This window comes from Euprymna scolopes, chromosome 34 (genome assembly GCF_053919585.1).
Source record: "Euprymna scolopes isolate OS-2025 chromosome 34, ASM5391958v1, whole genome shotgun sequence".
Classification (NCBI taxonomy): Eukaryota; Metazoa; Mollusca; class Cephalopoda; order Sepiida; family Sepiolidae; genus Euprymna; species Euprymna scolopes.
In genome coordinates this window covers 62346748-62360105 of record NC_136515.1, presented here as the reverse complement: position 1 = coordinate 62360105, position 13358 = coordinate 62346748, and positions in this window count along the sequence as shown.

Below are 13358 nucleotides of genomic sequence, written 5' to 3'. Positions count from 1 at the left end.
AGCTTACTCCCTCTCATTATATATGAACACACGAATACACGTATATAGTGGCATACAGACACACACACATATATATATATATATATATATATATATATATATATATATATATATATATATATATATATATATACTGTATGGCCCAATTAAATGTAGCCCAATCTCTCTAATCTTTCTATTGACAACTAATTGACAAACTAAAATGCAATTGTTTTTCTAATAAGATGACGTTACATACAACACGTCTCACAAATAACTGACACGAGTTCACGATATGTTTACGGAAAGAAAGCACAATAAGCTTATGCCAAAAGTCCGCACAATCTAGAGTAACAAAAGGAGAACATTGCCAACGCTATCTGAAGAATCCCCAGAGAAAATCAATACTCAGTATTTTTAAACGTTGTTAAACGTACCCAGAAATGCACAGATATAAACGCGAAGCACTACTTGCATCCTTTTTAACACTATATGTGATTTAAATGTGAAGGTAATTTAATCAATAAAAGGATGTTCCTCCTCTCAACTACATTTTTCAGAACTACTTTGAGGTGGGTCACTCTGTATATATATATATATATATATATATATATATATATATATATATATATATATATATATATATTCAGTTATGTGATTGATAATTAAATATTCAAATTAGAATTAAATTAAAAATCCGTCTCACAAGAAGGAACAACAACAAAATCAATAAGTTGTACGATCGTTTCGGAAAACAATGTTTTATTGTGATAGACATTAAGCAACGGACAATGATTTTTACATATAGTATTTATAAAAAAACAAAGTATCCTCATCAGCAATAGTATTGGGAAGGAGTGTTAATATATGTAAACGACACCATAAATAAACCTAGCATTAAAAGTAAGGCAGGTGTGTCTTTTAATTTTTCGCCTTTTAAAATCAGCAATTCAGGTCAAAGCATTCCTATGGTTGTTTATTGTAGCTTTTCAACTTATGAAAAAAAAAAGGATATTTACCTATCGAGCTTATTATATATCTAAATTACAACGAGGACTTTTTCTTTTCCTGTATTTTAATTAAATTAGTAATTTTACTATTACATTAAAATACACTCTGCTCTTAACACTATTGTTCTAATCTCCTTTAAATTTATATATATATATAAATATATATATATATATATATACCTATATACATATATATATATATGTATATATATACTAAAAGGAAACCCGCTCAACTATGATCTTTTGATAAATGCAGATTTCATAGTAATTATTACATTATATTGGACTCAATATATACTAATATTTTAAAATGTATAACACCAAAAAAAATTGACTCATGCATCCCCACCGAGAATTGAAACAAAAACGTTCATTTACTATTTATTATTCCTTTGACGTAAATCCCTGAGCTATTAAGAAATGTTTGCTGCAAGGGTAAACATTTAAATATGAGATAATAGCTGTTACTTTACGCATGTATATTCGTAATGCCGTCATTCGGCTTTCACCTTAAACTATATTCAGTGGTGAGGACCCAGCTTGCCGGCTTTGGTGAGTGTGGATCCACCCTTTAATTGCCATTGCTCCCAGGTCAATTCTGACCCTGGGTGGTAGTACCTGTTAGGGTCCCAACTATTGGTTGAATAGAAACCGACTTGCAAACAACAAATATATTCTATTAAAATATTTTCCTCAAAATCTTTTGATTTGGACTTAAATAACCTGAAAAGGGTTGATATGCTGTAAAACAAAAGCAACCAACCAACCAACTAATCGACTTTCACCTTGCAAATTCCATATTTTTATTTCCACTCTTTTGTACCGATTTTACCCGACTAAAACTCAAATATAAAGTTTTGCATGTGTTTGAATATATATAAAATAACTTTCTTGAAGTTATACATTCGGATTTTACCGTCACTGGATTATTTATCTTCCACCAGACTATCCATTCATGTGTAATCACTTTTTTCTTCACCATATTCCCACTGCTTCCCCTTTTTTGTTTTCAAGTAAGATCTTTGTCTGACTGGTTGTTTCATCAAATACTTTTTCATGCAAAATCCGATCCTGCATTTTGCTAATTCCTACCCACTGATGAGAATGAAAGTATTTCTTCGAAACTCCGCGGATTAAGGACTATCCACTTATCTATTTTTTCATTTAAGATTAAATATGTTTTTAACTCATTTCAAAGTGTTTTAATATGTTTTTTAACAGTTCGCGCGTTATATATATATATATATATATATATATATATATATATATATATATATATATATATATATATATACGCAGACATAAATATATATAGAAAGAACTTTGTGTTTGCTATAATCTTTTTTACGCAAATATTATGCAAGTATAAATCACGTAGAATTTATACATGAATGTAATTACAAGTACTATTAAACTAAAGATGATCAACCCACGAGAAAACCGAAAAATACACAAATCGGGAATTAATTAAAATGTATGTCTAAAAGAATAAGTAGAGCTTTTGCAGATTAATGCAATTCCACGACTATTTTCTTTTTAAATAAACAGAAAAAAAAACGGTTGCCTTTTTTCATTCTTAGCCTTCGAGTCAGGATCAAAGGGTAGTATCTGTCTGATGCTACACTACACTTTTTAGCCCTGTGTAATGGAGGAGAAATCTATTATGACTGATACACTTTTTAAGTAACCAGAGTGCTCTGTTTTTGGGGAGCTTGCTTCTACCCACATTAAAATCCGACCTTGTGTCTAACTCTGCCCGCGTGGAGAGACAAGTAAGAAAAAATAGAGAAAAAGGTCCTCGGCCTTCGGATTGCGTTCAAAGTGTAGTATCTGTTCTGATGCTACACTTCAGTTAATTGGTACTTGGTCAATCGAGGGGGAAACTCTCTATACTGGGATAATTACTATTTCTGGATACTGCCAGAGTGCCCATTTTTGCCCTTCTTTTTTGGTGTAGGTTTTCCATCACATTAAGAACGACCTTTTGTCACATTTTGCTCTCGTGAGGAAGTAAATAAGTACCAATTAGAAAAAAAATAGTTTTTACTTTGAATATCAATTGACAAAAAAAATCAACAAAAAAACGAAAAACAAAAGGGATATAGAAAAAGATAAATACATAATTTTCAATGATAATATTTTGCAGAGGTGAAAAACCATTGATGTTTTAACGAAATTAATGGAAGTGCAAGATATACGTTTTATTTGTTATACGGACTTAACATTTGTACAAGCAATATCACGCGAAAATGCCTCTAGTTACTTTTAACTAGCTGACCGAAACATAGTCGTGTATGTGTAGCGACATATTAAATTTTATGTAAAACAAATAATACATATAAACATGTATATATAGAGAGAGGGAGAGAGAGAAAGACGGAGACGGAGAGCGAGAGGAATCATATAATCCCCATAAAACACATCTTCAATATCATTTAAAAATCCCACAAAGATTTACAAATTGATCCAGAAACCGCATTGTTTGTGCTTGACTGCTAACCAACATCTCGTTTCCATGGTAACGGGCTCAGCGTTAAGTGATTAGCAATAACTAAGAAAGATGTGTGTGCAGGGAGGAAGTCGGGGGAATAGAAAACTGCCATTACCGGAATTGTATGAGTCACCACCAAGCACACAGTATACATATATATATATATATATATATATATATATATATATATATATATATATATATATATATATATATCATGGAATCTCTGACCAACCCTTGCCTTTTTAGGCCAACGCGTCCCTGCGTCTCCTCCAACCCAATTACATAAGGGAACACCCCATGAAGAAACTCATATCGCATTAGCTAATTTGGATCAATATGCACAACTCTCATATTGACAGGAGATTGACCAACAAACGACCTGGGTAAAGTTTAGGGACCTCTCCGACCCTTACTTGTGTCACAGCAAATGGATGACTATAACTCACAGCCAATTAGGAGCAGTTTTGTGTGGGAAGGGATCGTTCGGTCTAGTTGAAAGGTAAGACGCAATCGTTGTCCCGCTTTCTGATCTGTTTACTTCGTACTTGTTTGAGTAGCGTGTTCATAAATCGTTTAGTAATTAGCTATGCGTGCAAATTATCGCCATTGTATTAATGAATATAATGGTTAAAATAGCCTTTTAAAGTATATTTTATATGAGGAAAAATTACTGTCTTGAAACACAGATCTTATATCAACATTACATCTTATGAATTAGAGGTCGGGTATTTCTTTAATGATTTTATTATTTTTTAACTTTACAGGTCGATTAATATATTAACATCAACATTACGGGTCGGTTATCTATTATAATTGACTTTAATTTAAAAAGTGTGTTCTTGGAGTACTTTATTGATGTTATTTACGTTATAACGCATAATTGCAAGGCTATTATATCCTAAATAGCTTAATTAGCAAGGAAAAGTATCGTTGTCCAGGATTGTTGAAAAACAATATTTTTTATTTAAACTTACGTGAATCCTCTTACTCTTAAATCAACCCGTTTTTAAATGACTGAGAATGCGTGTTTAGTAGATTTATATCCGCATCATAACTTACTTTAAATTAACAGCAGTTATCATAAAGGTCTGTGGCTTTCAAATAAAGAACTGACTAAGGGATCCATTTCTAAACCTCGCGTGTTCATATAATTTATATATTTGTTCATATAATTTATATATTTTAAATATTTCAGATATGCCGGAATCATTATCATATTATATTGTAAAGTTGGAAAAATAAAAATCACGGTAAAAGAGCTATTAACGGCTGAAATCTTTAGTAATATATATATATATATATATATATATATATATATATATATATATATATACATATATATATATATATAGCTACTTCATTTACTCACATAAAATTAATAGACGAAACTATACATTTATGCATAAACTTTAAGTATTTATTCAAAAGTGCTTAATACGTAGGTACAGCTAGTTAGTAACTTATAAAATATATATGGCGATTAAGCTAAACTTAATATTTCGCGTTTCATCCACTGTAGGGATCTTAAAGCTTATGCGCATAAGCCTGAAGAGTCCTAGATTGGATGAAACGCGGAATAGTACGTGTAGCTTAATCGCCATATATATTTTATAAATTACTATATATATATATATATATATATATATATATATATATATATATATATATATGTTTAGACAAATATTATTGAATAGCACGGAATTATTCTGTTTTACGATTTTCCTTTTTATCTTCTCCAACCTCCGAATAGTCCTTTTTGTGTTCTTCTTGAAATTGTATATGTTGCATCCATAATCGCGAGCGCTTTCGACAGAAGTACTTCTATCATCCTCAGGCATGTTGTAGAAATAAATATAGAGATTGTTTTTAATTTACTTATATATACATTTTTTCCTAGTAACGTGGTAATTTGTTACAAGTTAGGTAGGCTGACTTTTTTTTTACATATATTAAACACGTTTATATATATATATACAGACACATATATACATTTTCAAAAATTTATCCCAAACATTTCAAAATGTTCCGGCTGCACTCATAATTAATATTATTTATTTGGGGTTTCTTTATTTTAATGTACAATGCTTCGAGTATTCTTAGCCTATTTACATTTCTCTCACTCTGCAATATCCTTGTATTTTCTGCCATAATTCTTCGAAATTCCGAATGTTAGCAGCAATGTCCCTTCAAATGCTGTGATATGGATCTAGAGTCAGAGAGGCGGAGAGACAATCTTCGCGACAATGTGTTAGTTGTTGACCCAACGTAACTACTAGTATCGGAGATACACTCTCCTATTCGGCAGCTAAATTTGTAAACTACATTGGTCCTTTCCAACAGGTCATTTGTTTGTGAAATGTTGTTTTTCATTACATGTTTTCTGTATTTTTTTATAATATATAATACATTTTATTTTTTATTTTATTTTTGGGAGCCACATATCTACGGATTATATTTTTAAGAATACTTTCATCGATTTTTGAGTTTTTGTGTAACTGGTTACGGTAATATATATATATAAACAGGTTGATAATTTTCTTGAATATTACTAATTTGATTCAAATTACTAATGGCTAATTTTATTTCTCATCTACAAGAGAGTTAGGGAATTGATTATTTACTAACCCTTGTTTTATATTTTTTAATTCATTATACAATTTCGAGAAGAACACAAAAAGGACTATTCGGAGATTGGAGAAGATAAAAAGGAAAATTGTAAAACAGCATAATTCCGTGCTATTCAATAATATTTGTCTAAATGAGAAAATGGTGCCTAAATATACACAATATTAATATATATATATATACATATATATATATATATATATATATATATATATATATATATATATATATATATACACGTGTGTGTGGGTGTGTGTGAGTGTGTCTGTCTGTGCCTGTGTAAAATATTTGAATTTGAACGTTATTTCACGTGGTTAACAGTAGCGGAATGAATACGTTTCTAATCAAGCCATAGATTGCTTGTGTTGCATGGTTCGAATCCATCGACTGAATTAAATCGTGGCACCCAGTATAATGATGTCAGCGTCTTTAAGAAACTCATTTCTTATCGTTGAGCACTTTATGTTTAATTAATTCGGTCAATTTATCTCTTATGCATAGATCATCATATAATGATTAGATCACTCTGACGGACGTAAAAACATTTAAATATGAAATGATTTAATTTCAACATTATTTCACGCGGTTAACGGGGGCCTAGTGGATACGGTGCTTGCTAATCAAGCCGGAGATGGTTACTCTCGCCGTGTTCGAATCTATCGAATGGTGTTAATCCTGTCAGCATGCATTAAAGATGCTTGAATGGATGAAATACTAGTGTTTCTAGGTATTTAATTATTATAGCAAATACTTGTATATATATATATATATATATATATATATATATATGTGTGTGTGTGTGTGTGTGTGTGTGTGTGTGTGTGTGTTTTGCGTATAGGCACTTGTCCTTCGAGATAATCTCCTTCAGCTCAATGCACTTGTTGTACTGTTTAAACAACTTCTGGCAGAACCCATGAAAGTCCTCTTCTGTGCACGTGCCAATGTCCTTCGTAAAAGCCTCTTTAATCCCATGAATGGCAGCCTCTATGGTTTTTCCTGAGTTTAAAGAATAACCAAAAGTCCCATTGGGCAACGTTTAGACGATAGAGAGGTTAAGGAATTATCTTGATGCCTATGATAACATATTCTGTTCTGATCTTATCTGAGCACACTTGGGACAAACTTCGTGCAAATCTACTGCATGTAGAGTTCGCGCGAATAATAGTGCGTACATGTCCCACACTCACATCCAAGTGCGTATTAATTTTATCACCTGTTAAACAAATTACTCTCAAATATTTCAGATGAATATAATACGGACTGGCATTGCTTGTATGTCTTTGCAATGTATTCCGAGTTTCAACGTATGTGGAGACATCGTCATAAATACTTTAGTTTAATCAAAGATTATTCAATATATTTGTAATCGATACGAAGCCAGCATTAAAACATAAAATGTTCATGATTTTTGTCATAAAATAATATCGTCAAGAGAATTTAATTATATAAATCGAACGTACAAACTGAAACAATTATATAAGAGGTATTATTTCTTGATGGCCAAGTGACTTCAGACATTGCTTCTGGAAGACAGCGTATGTCTAATCACAAATATTTTAGACCAAAAAAATCAACTTTTCATGACAAATAAATATATAATATAGTCTGACCAAGCAATTAAATAACAACACCCGTCAACACCCGTGCCGACTTAGCATTTATGTATTTGTAATGTATTCCATGACGCCACAGAATGATATATATATATATATATATATATATATATATATATATATATATATATATATATATATATATATATATAAACAGGGTGTCCGTAAAGTTACTATACAGTCTTATTGTTTTATTGTATTACATTGATGCATTTGCCAACCTTGATCGTGACTTGTGCACCAAAGTTTGTCAGAGTGCGGTGTCACGTTGTCGAGAATGTATTGGAGCTGAAGGCCTCCAATTTAAATATTTGTCATAGAAATTGTTTGCCTTGATTGTTACAGTCTTTCCGGATGTAACATGTGTATTTTCTGAGATTTTTATAAACATAAAGGTGTTATTTCTTTTTATTTCTTTTGTTAAAAATATATATTTTAATACAATATCTTACTGTACTGTAAATATATTACAGGGTGTCTGTATAGTAACTTGTAATACTGTATAGTAACTTTACGGACACCATTTTATATATATATATATATATATATATATATATATATATATATATATATATATATATATATAGGCATAAAGATCGCAAAGAAAGAAAGATGGCGTAAATAGAATAAAAAGGAAAAGGTACGTTGCGATTTGGAAGTTACCTGTGAGAACAGGTAAAACTCCTTTTCTTAACTCATAGAAAAAAGCCGGCTAGTCGGCTTGAAAGCCGTGTAAGGTGCTCTGTATTGAGAGCCGCATGTATTTGGTACCGCGTTTTGAAAGCCAGCTGCATGTGCTCATGTGTATTGAAAGGCATATATGTTTGGTGCTGTGTATTGAAGTTCTTATGTATCGGTTACCGCGCCCTCATGATTAATTATGTCTGCTGCCTTGTATTAAATGCCAGCTGTGCCTATTCTTGTTTTAGGGTCAGCTGTGTCCAATGTTTTGTATTGAGAGCCGAGTAAAGTGGTGGCTAGTTAGAGAGAAAATCAACGTGTCAGATATTAATCTTGGCAATGTAACGCATAGAAGAAAACTCTAATGACTAAGATGTCACTCGGCAAATATAAAACAGAAATACGCTTAATACAATAATTTTTAATTGTTATTTTGCTAGGATAAAATATAGCATAAGTTCTAATAACTTATATAGTCACTGAAGGAGAACTCCTTTATTGAAGTTATTTTTCGTCTTTCATAATAACACTTTTAGTAAGTTTGGTAGTCTCATCGTTTTATGTAGCGACAACCGAACTCCATTAATAAGGGAATTCTGGATTGGAATAAAAATATAAATTGTCTTAGGACCTCTAGATTCAGTGAGGATGAGTAAGAAAAGGTCTAGCATCAGTACAATTATTTCACTCTGTTCGTAGCGTTAAAAAATAAAAGTAAACCATTTGAGGAGTCTATTATAAGAGAAAAGGGTTAGCTGGTTGAGTCGTATAGCAAGATAACTATCAACCACAGATAAGTAATAAAAGATGAACAGGAATAGGTGACTAGTGGAGATCAAATACAGTTAATATAATAATGTGTAACTTTGTTCTAAATTAAGCATTAGGAGAGGACAAAGTGTATGTTAATATGTGTTTTGGAGATTTAAATGATATATAAAAATAATTTATAGGCTAGTTAGCCATCTGAAGAACAGAACAAGTGTACGGATGCAAATATAATTTAATATGATACCTTAATGACTTGTATTTTTAACAATTGATGGAGACGTCTTTAGGCTGGTTTTCAGAGATAGAGGCTGCCAACCACCAGAGTAGACTGAATAGTGTGACAAAGGTTTGTAACATAATAATAAATTGAGATTTAAAAAAAAAAAGTTTTGTGTTATTTTTTTTCGATTCTTTAAATGTAAGCGAAACGTTTCAAGAAATGTAACGTGGAGTTTTCAATAAAAGTACAAGTGCTGCTCATTCGAATTATTTGAAACTATCTTGACTGTTATCTTTACGTTTCGGTCGATGTATACTCCGACAATCGTCAAGTGCATCTTGTCGAACTCGGGAATATTTCTGTCGGACCTCTGGCACAGTTATTAGATTACTTGGAAAATATCAACTGTAAAAAAAAAATATTCTTCGGAATGGTTAATGGTTCAATTCTCAGTGTGTGCGGCTGTAAAATACAACTGCAAATTACGTTGGCTGAAGAAGCGAGAAGCTCGCTACTTCCGTTATATAGTAGAAGAAGCGGGAAGCACGCTACTACCGTTACATGTCAGAAGAAGCGAGAAGCACACTACTTCCGTTACATGGCAGAAAAAGCGGGAAGTACACTACTTCCGTTACATGGCTGAAGAAGCGGGAAGCGCACTACTTCCGTTACATGGCAGAAGAAGCGGAAATCACGTTATTTCCGTTACATGGCAGAAGAAGCGGGAAGCACACTACTTCCGTTACATAGCAGAATAAACGGGAAGTACACTACTTTCGTTACATGGCAGAAGAAGCGGGACGCCAGCTACTTCCGTTACATGGCAGAAGAAGCGAGAAGCTCGCTACTTCCGTTACATGGCAGAAGAAGCGGGAAGCGCGGTACTTCCGTTACATGGCAGAAGAAGCTGGAAGCACATTATTTCCGTTACATGGCAGAAGAAGCGGGAAGCACGCTACTTCCGTTAAGTAAATAAAAGGTTCCGTTTAAATTCTCGAGTTCCACATCAATAGAACCGTTGTGAAAATAAATAGAACATTAGTCCGAAGAATCAAAATAATATGAATAACCAATCCTCATCTAAAAAAGACAGCAACGTATGAGTTGCTAAATTTTTGTTTAATAAAATATGCAACCAGCAAAGAAATAGAAGTAATCGTTGTACAATATTGTTTGTTACCGAAATACACAGAATGAACGATAGAGCCTGCGACTGAGTCCAGTTCTATTTATCTAATTGCCTTTATACTTATTTGATCGAATTGTACAGCTATAATTGGAAAGCACTGATAAGCTTGTGTTTCTTATTTTTGCTTCTGTTTGTGTGAATATTTTTATCGTATATCGATTCGTTGGTTAAGCAATTACTGGCTGCATGACGTATTTATTATGAAAAAAACACACATCATAGTTTTTTTTTTCTGCATTTCCGCCTTAAATGGTTTGGGGCCATTAAATTTTGTGAACATTAAACACCATCCCTCGAGACATTTTGTCACACATTAAACCGACGAGGGAAATTGGTGATGCGATCCACCGATGGATAATCTCAGTTCATTCCGGTGTGAATTCCATTAGTCCATTACTTGTATAAAGTGAATTTTTAATGATTCACTTAGAAACAGAGGCATCAGAAAAATAGAAATATACCAAAAACTGATACATCCGTAAATCTCTGCTGTCCGCTCTATGCGAACTGTTATTTAAGTATAGAGATTCGTACAAATATCGAGTATTATTTAATATTTTAATTACTTTATAATATCGATTAGAAAACGGAGATATTCCTTCTTAATTATTATGTGAAAATGCGTGAAATACGTAGCTAGTTCTCTGTTCTTTTCATGCGTAAATATTCGAAAAGGATTATTCCGATTAACAAAATCAGTGTTAATTCATTTATTGCGGACTATTATACAAATCTTTCTTTGTTGTTGCTTCTCGACGTTTCGGCCAACTATTCCTCTGGCCTTTGTAAGGTGGTAACCGCGACGGGATAGTAACTCCCAATCTTCATTCTCAGCAGTTACAGCCATCCATAATTGTGTTTGTCTCACTACGGATACGACAACAACTATGGATGGCCTTTATTGCTGAGAATGCAGTCAGGCGATTCGGAGTGTCTTATCCCGTCGCGGTTACACCTGATGATGGCCAGAGGAATAGTTGGCCGAAACATCGTGAAACAACAACTAAGAAAGATGAGAATAATAGTCCGCAATAAATAAATTGAAAATAATACTCATCTCAATAATGAATTCCAATTAAATAATATATATAAAATCAATGCTGTAACATAGAACAACGTGTCAAATATGAGACGAATTATTATGTCTTACATGTGTAATTATCAATCACATTTCCAAATTTGTGACAGGAACCATGTTTAAAATTTAATTCAAATTTGTAAAGAGAAATCATGCCTCGATGTTGTAATGAGGATCTATATTTTTGATTTATAACGTGGAAACCTGTTTAAAATTTGTAACGACTGGAAAGCACTGGTAAATAATGTTTAAGATTTGTAACCGTGAATTATGAATCAAATTTGTAATGTATATCTCGCTTTTGTAACATGGCATCATGTTTAAAATTTGTAACGAGGAACTATGTCTTAGATTTGTAAGTCTTAACTATGATTCAAATTTATAAACAGAACATGTGCCCCGATTTTATTACGTAGAATCTTGTTTAACATTTGTAACAAGGAACTATGTTTTAGATGTGTAGTCAAGAACTATGATTTTAATTTGTAAAGAGAACGCAGGTCACGATTTTGTAACGTGAAACCATGTTTCAAATTTGGAACACGGAACTATATATTAGATTTGTAACCCTGAACTATGATTTAAATTTATAAAGACAACGAGCGTTCCGATTTTCTAACGTAGAATCATGTAAAAACGTGTAACGATGAACTATGTTTAATTTTCTAGTCCTGAACTATGATTCGAATTCATAAAAGAAACACGTATTTCAATTTTGTAACGTGGAATCATTTTAAAAAATTGTAACGAGGACCTATATTAAAGATTTGTAGTCCTGAACTATGATTTAATTTTTTTTAAAAGAACTCATGTCGCGATTTTTAACGTGGATCTATGTTTAAAATAATCACAGTTCAAATTTATATTAAGAAATTATGTTTTAAAATATTTTGAGAGGGGCCTACATTAAATTTTAACCGGAAAACATATGCAATATTTTTAACAAGTAACCATGTTTCAAATTTGTATTTATAGACTCTCGTATATTTGTAACGGCAAACCGCATGTAACGTTTGTAACAAATAACTAGATGTGCAAGTTGTGACAAAGGACTGCACGTACAATTTGTAAGGGAGAAACATGTTTACTATTTGCAATGAACATAATGCGTGAAATCATTACGAGGCAAACGTGTCAAAATTGTAACATGCTATTTATGTCAAATTTGTAACATGCGATCTATTTCAAAATTGTTACAGAATACTATGTACTATTTGACTTGTAACCAGGAAAAATTGTTCTACTTATAAAAAGAACACTTCGTACATTTGTAAGCTTTATATCATTTAAAAACATCGCCATCTTTAAGAATTTGTCCTTACATTCCGCGGTATACGTTGCATTGTATTAGTTATCCATTAAACTATAATCAAGATATTAATTAAATTAACTAGATTACGATACTAACACATTACTTAGTTTAATATCTAACTGAAAAAGAACAAATAACCTACTATTATCTAAAAAAGGAACTTTGTCTGTGTGCGTCTGTAATATATCCTTACTTTAAATAAGAATACAGCTAGAAACACGGTGTTGTAGGTGAAAGACAAAGGGGTGTATTTACAAGGGAATAAATGTGACACAATAGTTACTCGACATCTTTTCTTATTCTCTTCCTGTTTTTTTCCTTCTCCAGTCACGTGAGAGGGTCAATATATCTATAGTTCATTTCATTAATGAAGGGATGTTAGGTTA